This window comes from Tachypleus tridentatus, chromosome 1 (genome assembly GCF_004210375.1).
Source record: "Tachypleus tridentatus isolate NWPU-2018 chromosome 1, ASM421037v1, whole genome shotgun sequence".
NCBI lineage: Eukaryota > Metazoa > Arthropoda > Merostomata > Xiphosura > Limulidae > Tachypleus > Tachypleus tridentatus.
The window spans coordinates 141,949,743-141,965,394 of record NC_134825.1 but is presented as its reverse complement, the minus strand read 5'-3'; the positions used below and the strand labels follow the sequence as shown (position 1 = coordinate 141,965,394).

Here is a 15,652-nt window from a genome sequence, read left to right as displayed (position 1 = left end):
TGGACTGTTTATTTGTTAACAAAACCGTATATAAGTTATAAAAAATAAATAAACTATAATACAAAACTACTTGAAGATGTTGTTTATAATTTAAACATTCTCCTTCTAATTCTTAAGTCGTTCTTTAGCTGAACTAATCTTCAGTCTCTCACCAATATACCTTTAATACATGAGGGTCACCAAAATTGTACTGAATCATAACCACACTTGTAAAAAGTCGTACTATGTAACAGGTACGATAAAACTCGGGAATGCAACACAATACAATATTCCACTAGAATAAATCAATACAAAATTTTGCAAAATAAATGCCTTCACAAAAAAAATCAAATGCAATACAAATTACCAAAAATCTAACGTTGCCAATTTTTACAAAAGTACAAAATTAAATAGGAAATAATGAAGAAAAAATTGAAAAAAATAACTGCTGGTTACTTATAAATATTGAAATAAAATTAACCGAACAAAATAAACATATCAGGACTAAAACGTTCAAATTAATACAGAAATAGCACCCATACCTCTAACTTAAGTGTGATCTATATCTTATTGTTTGGTACCCATAACCTATCAGTATGTTTTAATCCATAGTACTAGTAGTTGTCAACACTACTCTAATGTTGTGGTGGTCAGAGCTAAACCATAACCAGTATTATGTTCATGGGCCTTTTGGTAGCTGTAGAACTGAGGAATTTAGCACTAAAGGTTATTTACTGGTTGTTCACCTGCACTTTTGCTTTAAAAATTATAGTTTGAACTTCCTTACCTTCTAATCCAGTTTAATGTCTTCTCTGTATCTTGTACATCTTGACCAGACATTCTGTAAAATGTCTGCCTTATTAGTAAAGCCTAGTTCTGGCACTGATCGTAGTTCAATGAAAACAGTAAGCTGGAAGAGGCATATTATTTTTACCTTCCTTCGTAGGTTTACTTCCAATGGATATATATTTCTGGTTTAGATTGTTTTTATTTTCTTATTTTCACAGATCAATGGATCAGCTGGTTGATTAACTCTTATAATTGTATCCCCAATTGCAGCAGTGAGATCATGATGTCCTTCATTGGATATTTTCACTTGCCAACAATCAGGTTAGCAGAGGCAACCAGACAAAAAACATCTACAAAAAAAAAGTACAGTAACATACTACAAAATGAAGTGTTTACACTCGCAACTGTTCATAGTAGAAACTGTTAGGCATTTGATGGTCGACTTAGGGAAGTTGAAAAACAACACTAGTGTCATAAAATCACAGAATTCTACCATTGCTGGACATACCATCAACTGGAAACCCTACAAATTTTTACGAGCTTGTAAATACTACTTATCTTATTCTACTATAGTATATATTTCTTATCTATGGAATTTTATAGGTGTAGTGTAAGTTATATGGTGAAAATTTTTAAGAAATTAACATAATTTTTGGAATATGCACAATATGAAGACAACTTTTAAATTTTTACTAAATTATTAACTGAGCCAACTAGAAGTGAAAGGAAGGAGGTCACAGTGTGTGAAAAGTAAAAATACTGATAATGGATTAGAAGGTACAAGTTGGAATAGTGAGTATACAGGAATGAAAGCTGAATTGTGAAAGTATATTTTCATGCTAAAGATAATATTCAACAACTAAAACAGTTATTGGAGTTTATCACCAAAAGGTGGATGAGTTTATGATAGGTATGACTGCATTAACACTGAAAAAGTGAGAATTTAAAATCAGAAAAGACAAGTGTTCAAATTAAAGGAAAGAATGAGAATGTAAAATGATAGATAAATAGTTTGAAAATAGTGTCTAAAAGAGTCAGTCCTGAAGTAGAATTAATTCCAGAAAGGTAAAGTAAAAATGTGTGTGAAGTTGTCAGAAGATTGCTAATCTTATAAATGTAAAAACTGTGAAGAAGGATATTTAGGAGGTAAATAGAGTACAAACAAGGAAAAACCAAAACCAAATAAGTGTAAATAATACATACATATACATGAAGGCTGAATGGCTATAAGAAGGTAAGGCATATTCTCAAACAATTTAAAGCAGAGGTTATTGATTAAGGTTTAAAGCAAGTATAATATATTTAAATGAGCATTTATTGCCACCAACAAAAACACTACTATGGGAAGTCAAGAAGGTAAAACATGAATTAAGTTTTAGGTTTGTTTGGGTATAAGTGTACAAGTGTCCATAAAAGGTTTAAGAGAAAAATATTTTCAAATATGTGTTACTTTATGTGGTAGATGAATAAACAGCTGTAAAAATATTAACTAGTACATGAATTAAGATGAAAAGATAAACATTTTTCACTTAGATAACAACTGCAGAGAATATAATAAAGCAGGCTGTATTACTGTTTACTACAAAAATATAATTTAAGTATGGATATGTGATATTGTTTGGAGTTTAACTGGAACTTACAGGTCACACAAATTTACGTTTTTCCAGAAGTTAGACAAAAAGTAATGATAATTAAAATTAAGAAAATATTGTTGTACAATAAGATATAGATATTTTGACCATCTAAAATTTGTTCAAGATTCTTTAAATTATTTAACTTTATACGGATTTGATGCTTATATAAATAAATGTACAAAAACAATATACCTGAATCATGCTTAGGTCGTTTTTGATCTAAAGCATGAACACAATCTGTTGTCGTTGATATTTCCATTATCCCACTTTGTTGAAATTAAAAATAGTTGATACTGTACGTGAAAATAAAATATATAAAACAGTGAGACCAAATTTATAACACACCAAATTACGAAATAATGCAGAGGAAATTAAAAAAAACGTTTGATTACATTACAGGTCATAAACTTCATAAAAAAATCGAAATATATTATATAACAAATATCAAAATAATGCTTATAATAAAAAATATGAATCGAATGATTGAAAAACATATTAACCAGTTTACTATTATGTTCAAAAATTTAAAATGTGATTACATGAAAAAACAGTTTATAGGTAGTAATAGAGATATTATAAAACAGTTTCGTAGCGTAACGTGAATAATATCATAAGTAAAAATAAAAACTATTTGGTATTATCATATAAAATATTTTTTCAAGGAAATTATTAACTGATGTCAAATTTAACAATAGCATTATTTTATTAGGCATTTTAAAAACGTTATGAAAAATGCTTTGGTAAATAACATAAAATTATAAATCAAGAATATGAAAACGAGTCTAATTCAATAACTAAGACTATTTTTACCTTCAACAACATGTACTCAAAAGTATAAAAAATGGTTTGAAAAATAAAACATTCCGACTTTAATAAGTCAAAAATTGAAATTAAAAACGTATTTATGGCATATTGATAGGCTACTAGTATATATATATACTATGTACATCCTCTTTATAAAATGTATAAATTATTGGATGATAGTAAACAAACTGTCGTCGTATTTTTTGGTATTGTTAAAGCTTCTGACATAGTGTCACATGCTATTTTATTATGACAAGTTTAAAAAAACAGCAATGAGATATTTTAAATACTTTAAAAGTTTTTCAGATATAAATGAACTACAAATGAAGTATGGTATTCCACAAACATTTATTTAAGGATCCATATTATTTATAAAGGATTTTTTGTTAGCCAAGATTATACAAAAATGTTTCAACATTTGCTGATAATATTGCTTTAGTATAAAGTACACATGTAAAAAAAGATATGATTGCTTTAATTAACGAGAATACGAGAAAATAGATATAAAAACTGAGGTGAAATAAATTTAAATAAAATTTTTCATACAATTATTTCATTATGTCTTTTAAAATAATATTTTCAAGCGAGTTATATGAAAATGTATCTATCAGTATGTCAGTTATCCTACATGCATCTTGAGGTATCAAAGAAACTGTGTCATCTTGTTTATAATGACATTGAAACTACATATCTTACTCTCCTGTAATATATATTTTTTCTACAAATTATTTTGACGTTTTTATACGTACAGATTTTGAAACATACAAAATATAATTGAGGTGATATACACAACTAGACATGGGGTGTGACTTCTGTAATTCTACTGGCGAAAGATCTTATTTACTGTTTCATGGGGTTGTTGTATACTGTGTGACTTTCTGTATCAGAGATATATTTACAAGTATCACACGGAATGGAGATACTTATACATTCCAGTTCTTGTTTCCTGTTTAATTAGCTGCAGAGATACAAGGTGTCTCATGATTGCAGTTTTAATACTTAGAGAGATCGGATCTCTGAAGAGAGCAGATGTGTGTTGTTGTTTGTTTGTTTTTTGTTTTTCTGCAAAGTCAAAATTTTCTTGTGAAGATTTATTCCAGAAAATTTCTCATAATATCTGTATACAGTACATATTAAAGTTCACAGTTGATCTCACAATGCAACAAAGTATCTTTCTGAATGATCAGTTATTTCTCAGTTTTCTTCGATAAAAAACGTCATGTTTCTCTCCACTCAATACACTTGCAACAAATCATTTAATGTTTCCTTCTTCGTTATAAATCGACGAATCTTGTATTTTTGCATAGATTGAGTGTATTCTTGATCGTCACAACCATCAAAATATTTATGTAATATGTTTATGTAACAAAATCAATATGTAGCTTCTTATGTTTAATTTGAAGAATCAAGCCAGTCAGTATTTCAGAACCACTACCAACAAACACACATTCATTATTTTAACGCTGGACACAGCTTTTTACCTCTAATGCACCTGGTCCTGAAACTAGTTCTTACTCAATCCACTTTTCACTCACAAGAGATTTTTCTCTAATATATGTTGGAAAGAGCTCTAAAAAATAAACCGCAACCTAAAAAAGAGTTTCAAATAATTTAGCATCAGAGTCACATTCAAAACCGGAAAACTCTTAGTGACATGTAAAACAACCAAACAACCTCCAAATATGAAAACGGTTGGCATACAATGTTCCCTGAAGTTTTGGAGAATATTGCATTACCAAAACAAGTACAACTGCCCAAAGATTGAAAACATCAAACAACAAAAATCGTGTCTTCAGCATATTACTAGTAGCAAGCACTATTATAACTCATGACATATGGACTGAACAAAATACAATGTTTCAGACAAGAAATAACACTGGTAATTCAGAAAAATTAAAGAAGTTTTACTACTAAAAATGGAAAGCCGATATTTCAAACGAGATTGAGAATTAGAGAATAGAAGGTGTCTGAAATATGGTGCTGGTGGAGAGTTCCATTATCTTGCTGTATTTTCTTTATAATATTGTAGTATGTGGTTCCAGTGAAGAGCTGCTTAGTTTGCTAATTTTTCCATTAGCTTATTTGTGTTAATTAAGAATTTTCTGTTTTAGGCAGACGATTCCAGACTCTTCTAGGAGCTGTCCCCTTTCTCAAATATCAACCTTTAAAAGTCTGTTTTTGATTGTTTGTTTTTGAATTTCGCGCAAAGCTACTCGAGAGCTATCTGCGCCAGCTGTCCCTAATTTTGCAGTGTAAGACTGGAGGGAAGGCAGCTAGTCATCACTACCCACCATCAACTCTTGGGCTACTCCTTTACCAACGAATAGTCGGATTGACCGTAACATTATAATGCCCCCAAGGCTGAAAGAGCGAGCATGTTGGTGCAACCGGGATTCAAACCCACGACCCTCGGATTACGAGTTGAACGCCTTAACACACTTGGCCATGCCGGGCCTCTATTTTTGAACTCATAAAACTTACATATTTTATTTATGGAAAATTCAGCAAAACATATCTTGTAAATTTACACAAAAAAGTCAATTTGCAATCTACCTGTTAACATAGTTTTAATATATTTGTAATTAAGACTATCTGCTACTTCTAATACTAATACTGCTACTGTTTCTAATTTTGAGCTACTGACCAAAGGGGAAGTACCCAGTTAGATGTACTCTACCAATAACTTTCATGTGATTGTTTTCGCACTTATAATCTTACGTTGGATACGTGTATTAAAGATTTACCATCTGCTTGGTAATGTATCGCCCTTTTCTTATTGATAAATTCAAAAAGCATACAAAAAACTCCAAATCATATAAACTTAGAAGGAATTAAGGGACATCTGTTTTGCCTGAAATTGCTTAGCAGTTTTCTAATGGTTTGATGCCCGCATTGGGCTGATTATAGATAAGTCATTGTGTACCTTTGCGCTTAACAGTAAATAAACAAACATTAAATTAATTATTTTGTTTAAAGAGTATATTTCTCTTAAAGATCATTTAATTATTTCTGACTCTAATACACATTTCACTATTAATTATAGTATGTTTTACTGAAGGCCCTTACGAAATTATCTTTGTGAATATTACTGTGTTTTTAAATTTACTGCTACGACATTAATACAGCCTTCACTATTGCAATCACAACTTGCCTTTTCTTTACCATACTAGCGTAATGACAACAATAATGTTCAGACATGAATAGCATACTGTATTTGTTTACGATGCTTCGTTTAAATCGCTTCCCATAGTAGCACAATCCACTGCTAGAGGGAGATTTGTTACCGTAATTGTACATAAATAATCAACGAAAGCCGCATCTTTGCAAGTAACATTGTACTTCTCTACATAGTTGAGTCACAATTATCGCTGAAACAACAACTGATACTAGCACTGGGAAATTAACTTCACAGGTATAATCTAGAATAATGATTTTAGCAGCCAAAATATGCTATAAATAAAAATGTCATGTGTTGCAAATTAAATATGATTTCTAGGATATATGTAGCAAGTGTCACATGTTACACATTAAAGATAATCTCAGAGACATCGGTTATAAATGTTGCATGTGTTATGTACTATAATTTATCCCGGACGAGTCTCCAATGAATTATTTTACATGTGTTAACGTATTACGATATCAGTTAATCAGAAATTTCAATTTTAATTAAGAGCTTAAGTAAATTTCTATATATATCAAATTTATGATATTTGCCAACATATTTGATAGATTCAATTTTCTATCTTAACACAAATATATTTTAACATAGAAAAACAAAAAAAAAACAATTTATACTAACTGTTACTACAAATTATTATATGTATATATAAAATTTACACACTCACAAACGATATTTATTTTCTATCTGGTGGAACTTAATATTTTATCAACGGTTCAGATTCACAAGTCACAAATTAATTTAATGTTGATACAGAGCTACCCTTCACTTGACGGAAATGCTAGCTCGCTCAATTTTTGTTTGGCCTAACACGGTTTACAAGCTTATTTTTTACCGAGAAAGATATCTGTTGTTCTCGTAGAAATATTGACGTCGGAAGTAAATTCACTGAAATTAAATGGTTCATAATGTTCGAAATCTATAAACGTTCCTAGTCAAATTCTGTAATTTTTCGTTTAATAAGCGTTAATCACATCTATAATTTCCGAGGCTTATAGTATATTGACTATAGTATAAAATAGTAACTATAGTAACCAATAGTATAAAACTGCGTTGGCGTCTTGTGATGGCTTGCTTTTAATACTCGTGCGAAATTCTCGAACGTTCTAAAATTATCTAAAACGCGCTACTATTTTCGTAAACCACATATTTTGTATTCTTGCTTTCAAGAATCTTCTGCAAATTTAGAGAACAGGCGAGACTTGTGCAATACACATCCAAAAATATACGTCAAATTCATGGAAAAAACACAATTAAGTATTAATTTAAATATATGACAGTATATCCGTTACACATGCTTGAAATGAAGTTAATTTCAGAGACATAGTGAGAAGAGTCGTGTTTTGTTGATTTTCTTGTAAGGCTATACGGGGGTTATCTGTGCTAACCATCCATAATTTAGAATTGACAGACTATATGAAAGATAACTAGTCAACTCAAACTATCCCAACTCTTTTATCAAGAAAAATTGAGATTGACTGCCTCATTATAAGGCTCTTCCCGCCGCAAGGGCGAGCACGTTCGGTTAAAGGATTGAAATCCACGGCCTGTAGATTGTGAGTTAAGCGCTATAGTCATCAGGCCATCCAAAGCCCTAGAGAAAATAATATATATCTCCTTATTAAAAATAAAATGATTGTATTTATACGTATTTCATTATACGAATCACAAAAATTGTTTTTCTTTCAGGTGTGTAAAATTTAATCTGTCCTCTGGACATCATAATTTTTCAAAGATGAATTACAGATGTTTTATTTCTTTCAAATGAAATCAGGTTTTCTTTGTTTTTTAACAAACACTAGAAGTATTTTAAATGTACTAAACACGCATTAACTTTTCAAGTAATAACAATGTATGAATGAGCTCCATAACCGTTTGAAAACATATGAAAAATCGTCTGTACTGTAAATGCAATATTCCTGAAGTTTGAGAAATGTTGATGAAAACTCATTTTCTTATTCAAAACATGTAATCCTTTAAAACATATATGGATATTAGTGTATTTTAAAAACGACGTATATGTAATGGTAAACACTAACAGACGTTTATATTAAGAGAGCGTATCAGCTCAGTGTTTGTTTTTTAATGAATTTCATGTTAATCTACTCGAGTACCATCTGCGCTAACATTCCTTAATTTAAAAGTAATAGACTAGTATGAGGGTAGCTTTTCTAATACTACCCACCACCAACTCTTGGCTGCTCTTTACCAATGAATAAATTAATAGTGGGATTGCCCGTTATATTATATGGCCTTAAGACTCAAAAGGCGTACAGGTTCAGCGATGAGTTTTGATCCCGTGACCCGTAGATTATGAGCGGAACCATAAAACAAGGCATTTACAATGTATTTTGTCATAATCCATTTCATGATAAAACTTTATGAAAAACATCGCTATGTCATGCCTGTAAAATGTTTATTAAAACATATGTTTATAACTTACAATATTCATAAACATCTGAAATGAAAATGTAAAAAAATAAAACTAGTAAATCAAATATCGCACTTACTAGATTTAACCAGACAGGAAACAGACTTAAGAAATAAAATATGGAACTGAACTCTCATCTTGCATTATATAAAGGCTGCTAACGACGCATTTCGCTCAATTTCAGTGTTCATCAGCGCAGATGATTTACAGCATTGAAAACGCTGTTTGTATTAGTCGTTAACTAGACATGAATTATTACAACGTATAACACCCAATTCATTAAAAGGTAAGAAGTCTAATATTTCAACACAATAACACTGCCAATAATTTTAGTAGCCATGTAATAATGATCATTTAAGCCATTTCAATAAGATTTGACGTATAATTTCATTTACACTTGATTCATTGTTGATTAATAATATTACAAAATTTTCTTTTTCCTTCTTATGCATTGTTTCTGAAATTCTTTAATTAACGTTGAAAATTGCTCAGTATTTTAACGATATTTATCTTATTTTTATAATATAAATTTTTAAAAGCGATTTTCTAAGTCTTCAAAAACATTCTCTAACTGCTACATCTTATCATTGATCAGTGGGCTTTCGAATCGCGGTTTGTCATTCTTTAAACCTTTTCGTTCTGATGTTAATTGAGTTAGGGTGGGAGCATCTTTATTGTAATGAGTTCTAAATTTTCTCTTTGATGGTGTTATTGACTTCAGTTCAGCTAACCATACCACACCAGTAACTTTTTCTTCTATCATCGCTATATCCGTCAATTAGGGATCTGACATTAAGTTTTACATTGTAGTACATTTTATGAATTATTCTTTTAACAACTGTTTACAGTTTGTTTCTACAGTGCGTACATCAAAGGTAACTAGGTTTTAAAGTTGTACAAGGACTTTATCAATAATTTGTATAATAGTGCAAATAAATATATTCGTCTAATTTAGATACTCATAAACTGACGGTCACAGGATTGGAGATACGACCATTTACTATCAGTGAGTTATCTATCACGTTTTGTTTGCTTGTTTGTTGTTAAGTGTAAGGCTACACAATGAACTATCTGTGCAGTTTCTACATTGGGTATCGAAACTAGATTTTTTAGCACTATAAATTGGCTGAACCTCCAGAGAGCATCACATTTTGTAAGCAGTATCTAGTGAGCTGGATGTTTCATGATCTTCTGTATCTGCGAAGTTATGAGATATTTTTTTATATTATAGTCCTTGACTTCATTTTGAAACGAGTATCTAGCGAAGTTTATCTTTTACTTTGAGAGAAAAGCAGTTCTGTAATGTTTATTAACAACATCTTCTTTCTCCTTCTTTATCTTTTACAGGTAAGCCGATTAATCTAATGAGTTCTTAAACAACGTGGGTGGCAAAAGATTTAATTCTTCCCCGTAACTTAGATAAATACGTCCCGAGACTCCCCACCTACTCGTTGCCTTTATGGAGTAGCGTCGGGCCTCTAGTTTTATGACGGTACAATTACAATTACAACCAAAAATCCTCGGGTTGATCGGGTTTCAAACGACTTGGGTGGTGAGTTCGTTTTCCAACGAAATACACATAAAAAATAACATATCTACAAGAGAAAAAAAAACGTAATTTTTCAAGGTCTTTACACAGTAAAAATTGATGTCTCCAATTTTCACTCTTGTGTATAGATATTCATATTCCAGACTAGACTTCCAACTGTAAGATCTTCACACTTGTGAGTTCAAATTAAATTACGTTCTTAGTAACAGATGGAATAGAAAGGAATTCTGTGAGGAATAATCAATGATCTTTTTAATAAGAAAATCAGTTATAAAGAAATAATGATTGTTATACCGCTTAATTACTTCTGTCCATTTGTTTGTGTTTGTTTTGAATTTCGCGCAACGAGAGCTATCTGCGCTAGCTGTTCCTAATTTAGCAGTGTAAGACTAGAGGGAAGGCAGATAGTCATCACCACCCACCACCGACTCTTGGGTTACTCTTTTACCAACGAATAGTGGGATTGATCGTCACTTTATAACACACCCACGGGTGAGAGGGCGAGCATGTTCGGTGTGACGAGTATTCGAACCCGCGACACTCAGATTACGAGTCGAATGCAATAACCACGTAGCCATGCCGGGCCTACTACTGTCGAAAGCCTCATTATTAGAAAATATTATAAATTAGGATGAACTTTCGTTATTAAAACGTTGGCTAAAGTAAATATTTAGAGTTCATCATACTCACGCAAGTATCGTAAATGAAACAGAAGCATAACGGATAAAGTTGTTTCACATAATTAACGGTTTTCATTATTTATAGTAGATAAATAATTACAGATAGTAAGCTTAACCTGTATTTTGAAAGTATTCCTTACATGCCTGAATAATTTACTAAGGTATATTTATTAATATCTATGTATTTTTTAGTTTAATATATATTTAGAAATGCCTATAACTTATATTGTTAAATGTATATGTGAAAGTGCCGCCTAGTTTCTACATTTGTGGAAGATTCTCGAGCATAAGAATCAACAATTTATATATCTACGTAACTACCAGCATTATTGGTCCAAATGAGCTTTCTAGAACATCGTCTTAAAGTTTTAAATTGCAATACAAGGGAATAGTATAATATTGTCGGTTCATTACAGTCAGTGGTCGGAAGCTGTAATTGTGGCAAACACTTATTAATCAGAAAATTACAGATATTTGACCAGGAACGTTTATAGATTTCGAAAATTAGAAACCACTTAACCTCAGTGAATTCACTTTGAACGCCAGTATTTCTACAAGAACATTAGCTATCTTCGTCGGAAAAAAGGCCATTTTATAAATGGCCTGAGGCTAGCCATTAATCGAAGCGTAACAATATCAACATAGTATTAATTCTCTCTCTGTTAACGTCGATAAAGTATTTAGTTCCAGACCGGATAGAAAACTTAGTGTTGTTTATAAGTTTGTAAAACTCTTGTATATAAAGCATTATTTGTAATAACCGTTATTATAAATTGTATTGCTGTTCGTATATTGAAGTGTGTTTATGTTAAGAAGAAAATGTTAGCAAATATCACAAATTTGTTACATATCAACGTTCAGTCAACTTCTAAATTCAAATTAACATTTCCCGCTATTTAAAATCGTAATACGTTTAACGTGCGTAACATAATAAGTCAAAAACTCGTCCGAGACAAATTATATTACGTAAAGCAAGAAGGCTATTTCACAAAATGTAACTGAACGAAACGAAAAAAAAATGTAATGTATTGAATCATTATCTCACTATGAATTAGCAGACATTTTCAAAAATTGAGATAAAAAGTAAATTATTATTTTCTCCTTTTTTATGATTTCAAAGGTCACTCTTCAGGATGTAATTTTACAGCTAATATATCACAGAAACATTGAAATACCACTTTTCAACTAAGTATGCATAACCTGAATTGAACACAAATTTTTACAATGTCCAAACACAAAGTGCAATCCTTATATAACTAAAATATATGCAGAAATAAACTAGTTAAAGCTTGTCACATTTTGATGAAAAATCAATTTTAATTACCCATGTATATATATTACTTAGATATTCATTAACATATATATATATAGTTAGTTAGTTATCACCATTAGATTCCATCAAGGAACATAGGGCCGCAATCGCTTGCGGATTCTTAAACAGATATTTAAGTGAGTAGATTGTTAACCCACTGCACCGAGCCGTCCCTAATTTAGTAGTGTAAGACTAGAGGGAAGGCAGCTAGTCATCACCACCCACCGCCAACTCTTGGGCTACTCTTTTTTACCAACGAATAGTGGGATTGACCGTCAATTATAGCGCCCCCACGGCTGATTTTAAACTACTAAATCAAATCTGGGTTCATGATTATCTTCTTGTTTTCAAAAATTCGTGCTCCACAATTTGAGACTATGTGTGCTCTGTAAGAGTGACAGTAAAATTTCACTACATAACTAGAATAACCTAACAGTTGTGTGTGGGGAATACTTTCAGTTACGTAACCTTTTAATGAAGTTAAAAAAACAACAATAAGTTTTAAGTACTTTTTATCGAAATATATGTTATTCATTGTGTTCAGTTCTACTTTTATTCTCACTTATTCTGGGCAAAGTTTATTATGTCCAGTGAGTGTGTATTTTTTTATAGCAAAAACAGATCGGCTTATCTGCTGAGTCCACCGAGGGGAATCGAACCTCTGATTTTAGAGTTGTAAGTCTGTAGACTGACCGCTGTACCAGGGGGGTATGTCCGTTAAAATCACTGTTGTCTTACTATTTAGACTAAAAATATATTAGATAAGAGCACTCTTAATATGTAAACCAGATATATATGAAAAAATATTTATTCCATCACTTTCTACTGAAAAAAATAAAAGCAACAGTACGAGGGCTGTTCAAAAAATACGCGGACTGCTTGAATTGCGCGGCTCCAGTTGGTTCCAGGAGAATCCGCTTGGTGTCGCTAGGTTTGCACAAATCAGCTGATTACGACGCCATTTCCCGATTGCAGATATCTTCATTTGTGTATTAGCTACGCGGTTTTAAGTGAAGTGCGATTTTTTCGTTTGGCGGATTTCAGAATGAATGACCTGAAGGAGCAACGACTTGCTGTGAAATTTTGTGTTAAACTTGGAAAATATGCGACTGAAACTTTTGCTATGCTGAACACGGCTTACGGTGATGTTGCTACGAAGCGTACGGCATGTTTCAAGTGGCATGAACGTTTTAAGGATGGTCGACAGTCCATTGAAGATGATGAGCGTCCTGGACGTCCTTCCACGTCAACTGATGACCCACACGTCGACAAAATCAACACCTTGGTGCGGGCAAATCGACGTCTAACTGTCAGGGAGCTTGCTGAAGAGCGTGGGATATCAGTTGGATCTTGTTACGAGATTTTGACCGAAAAATTGAAGATGCACCGCGTTGCTGCGAAATTCAGCCCTCAGAGCTCGTGAGATTTTGGCCAAACACTCGATCACTGTTCTTCCCTACCTCCCCAACTCACCTGACCTTACTCGTTGCGATTTTTTCATTTTCCCCAAACTCAAAAGACCCTTGAAAGGAAGAAGATTTGAGACGATTCCCGAGATTAAGGCAAATGCGACGAAGGAGCTGGAGGACATTATAAAAGAAGCGTACCACGACTGTTTCAACAAGTGGAAACACCGTTGGGATAAGTGTGTGCGTTGGGGAGGAGAGTACTTTGAAGGGGTCCCAAACCTGTAACTTCTAAATAAAGTACATTTTGTTTTATAACGTCAGTCCGCGTATTTTTTAACAGACCTCGTAAACAAGACTTAAAATCATGAATCGTATAGTTTAATTGTACTGACGTCTTCGATACGAAACGTTGTTGCAATACATACCATCTTACAATTGCATCTATTAGAATTATTTTCGTGCCTATTGTTCAAATACTGTAGGCTCCAATAACACATTTTCATAGTTTGATATTCATGTGAGAGATAGTTTTTGTATAAGTTAATTTTATATTATAAACTTTTTAAATTAATTTGTATTTAAGAAAAGTATTTCTCGCGATTCCATCGAGTAAAGTAAATTTCTAGATTACAAAGCCATGCAAATTTAGGCCCAGATATAACCGTTAATACATATTTAAACACGTTTAAATAAAGTATGCTCTGGAACCGGTTGTGGTAGTTCCATTACAAAGTAATCTGTACCATAGTTGATGAATTTACCAGACATTAATTATCTATTAAATGAAATAATATATTATAAATATGTAAGTTTGAAAATATTGTCCCCTTTACATTAAAATAAACATTTGATTAAATTATTTATTTGAAACAGAATAAACATAAATCTAATTCAAATCCTTTGCGGTAAAATAAATAAGATCCTAAGATTTATTTGGTTTAATTTTAATTCTGGATTCGCAATTAAGTAGGTTAAAATCCCTAAAATGTGATGAGCATTTTCACATTATTAAATCTGGTACTAATTGTTCATATTTGATTTTTGTGTCGTTTAGACTTTGTTTTAAAAGAGTCCAAAGTAGCAAAACAAAAACAAACTGAAACTCGTTTTGATACAACTTCTAAAGTGCCCTTAAAAGTCTATCTATTTTGTTAAGGTTTATGGCAATAATCATACAAATGGACAAAAAATTATTTGCCAAAATTATTTCTTCTAAATGCATCAAATGCTACAGTTACATTTTCTTCATTATGATAACAAATTCTTAAACCAAATAGTGCTCCACCATTTATGGCACCAGTATGATGGCAGTAGGAAGGGAAGTCAGTTGTTCACAATAACTGACGTCAACAAATAACGCGAAGAGAAGAAGGTACTGTGCTCGGTAGCGGCAGATGTCCAATACCATATAAGCAAACAAGATGCTCAAGAGAAGAAAGAATATGGCAAGCATAAACAAGAAGAAACAAAATTACTAGTACAAACTACCAGTTACGAATTCTGTACCCATTAGTAGACAAACAATTACACATCATGAGTGGATTTTGCTTTTGTTGCTCCTAGAAAAGATTGCTTTATTGAATTATGAAACCAGTACCTTAAGAAGCAACAGTACATACTGAAAATGTAGATTGGCAAATAAGCATAAATAAGACAGTTATTGCAACACTAGCAATATATGTTGACTACCTAAGAATAACTCACTGGAAAACATCTTAACCCTCTGTAGAGACAGTGTAGATATATTTTCCTCCTCAACGGATGGAGAGATTATACTTTACATAGTGTTTAATGTGGAAAGATATGATCCAGCAAAGACGTTGTGGCCTAGAGGAATTAGATATACAACATAAAGGGTGATTTATATTTCAATGTACGGGTATGTAT

General features: G+C 31.8%; 1 long non-coding RNA gene across 2 annotated transcripts in view; it reads right to left on the bottom strand.

Moving 5' to 3' along the window:
* Window positions 1–509: 509 nt before the first annotated feature.
* Window positions 510–15,652, bottom strand: part of LOC143225818 (uncharacterized) — a 36,712-nt gene continuing 21,569 nt past the window's right edge. For both annotated transcript variants that reach the window (XR_013014095.1, XR_013014094.1), the window contains exons 2-3: window positions 2,595–2,695; window positions 510–1,118 (exon numbers count right to left, since the gene is read on the bottom strand). This is a non-coding gene — a long non-coding RNA (uncharacterized LOC143225818). The remainder of the gene's footprint in view (window positions 1,119–2,594; window positions 2,696–15,652) is intronic.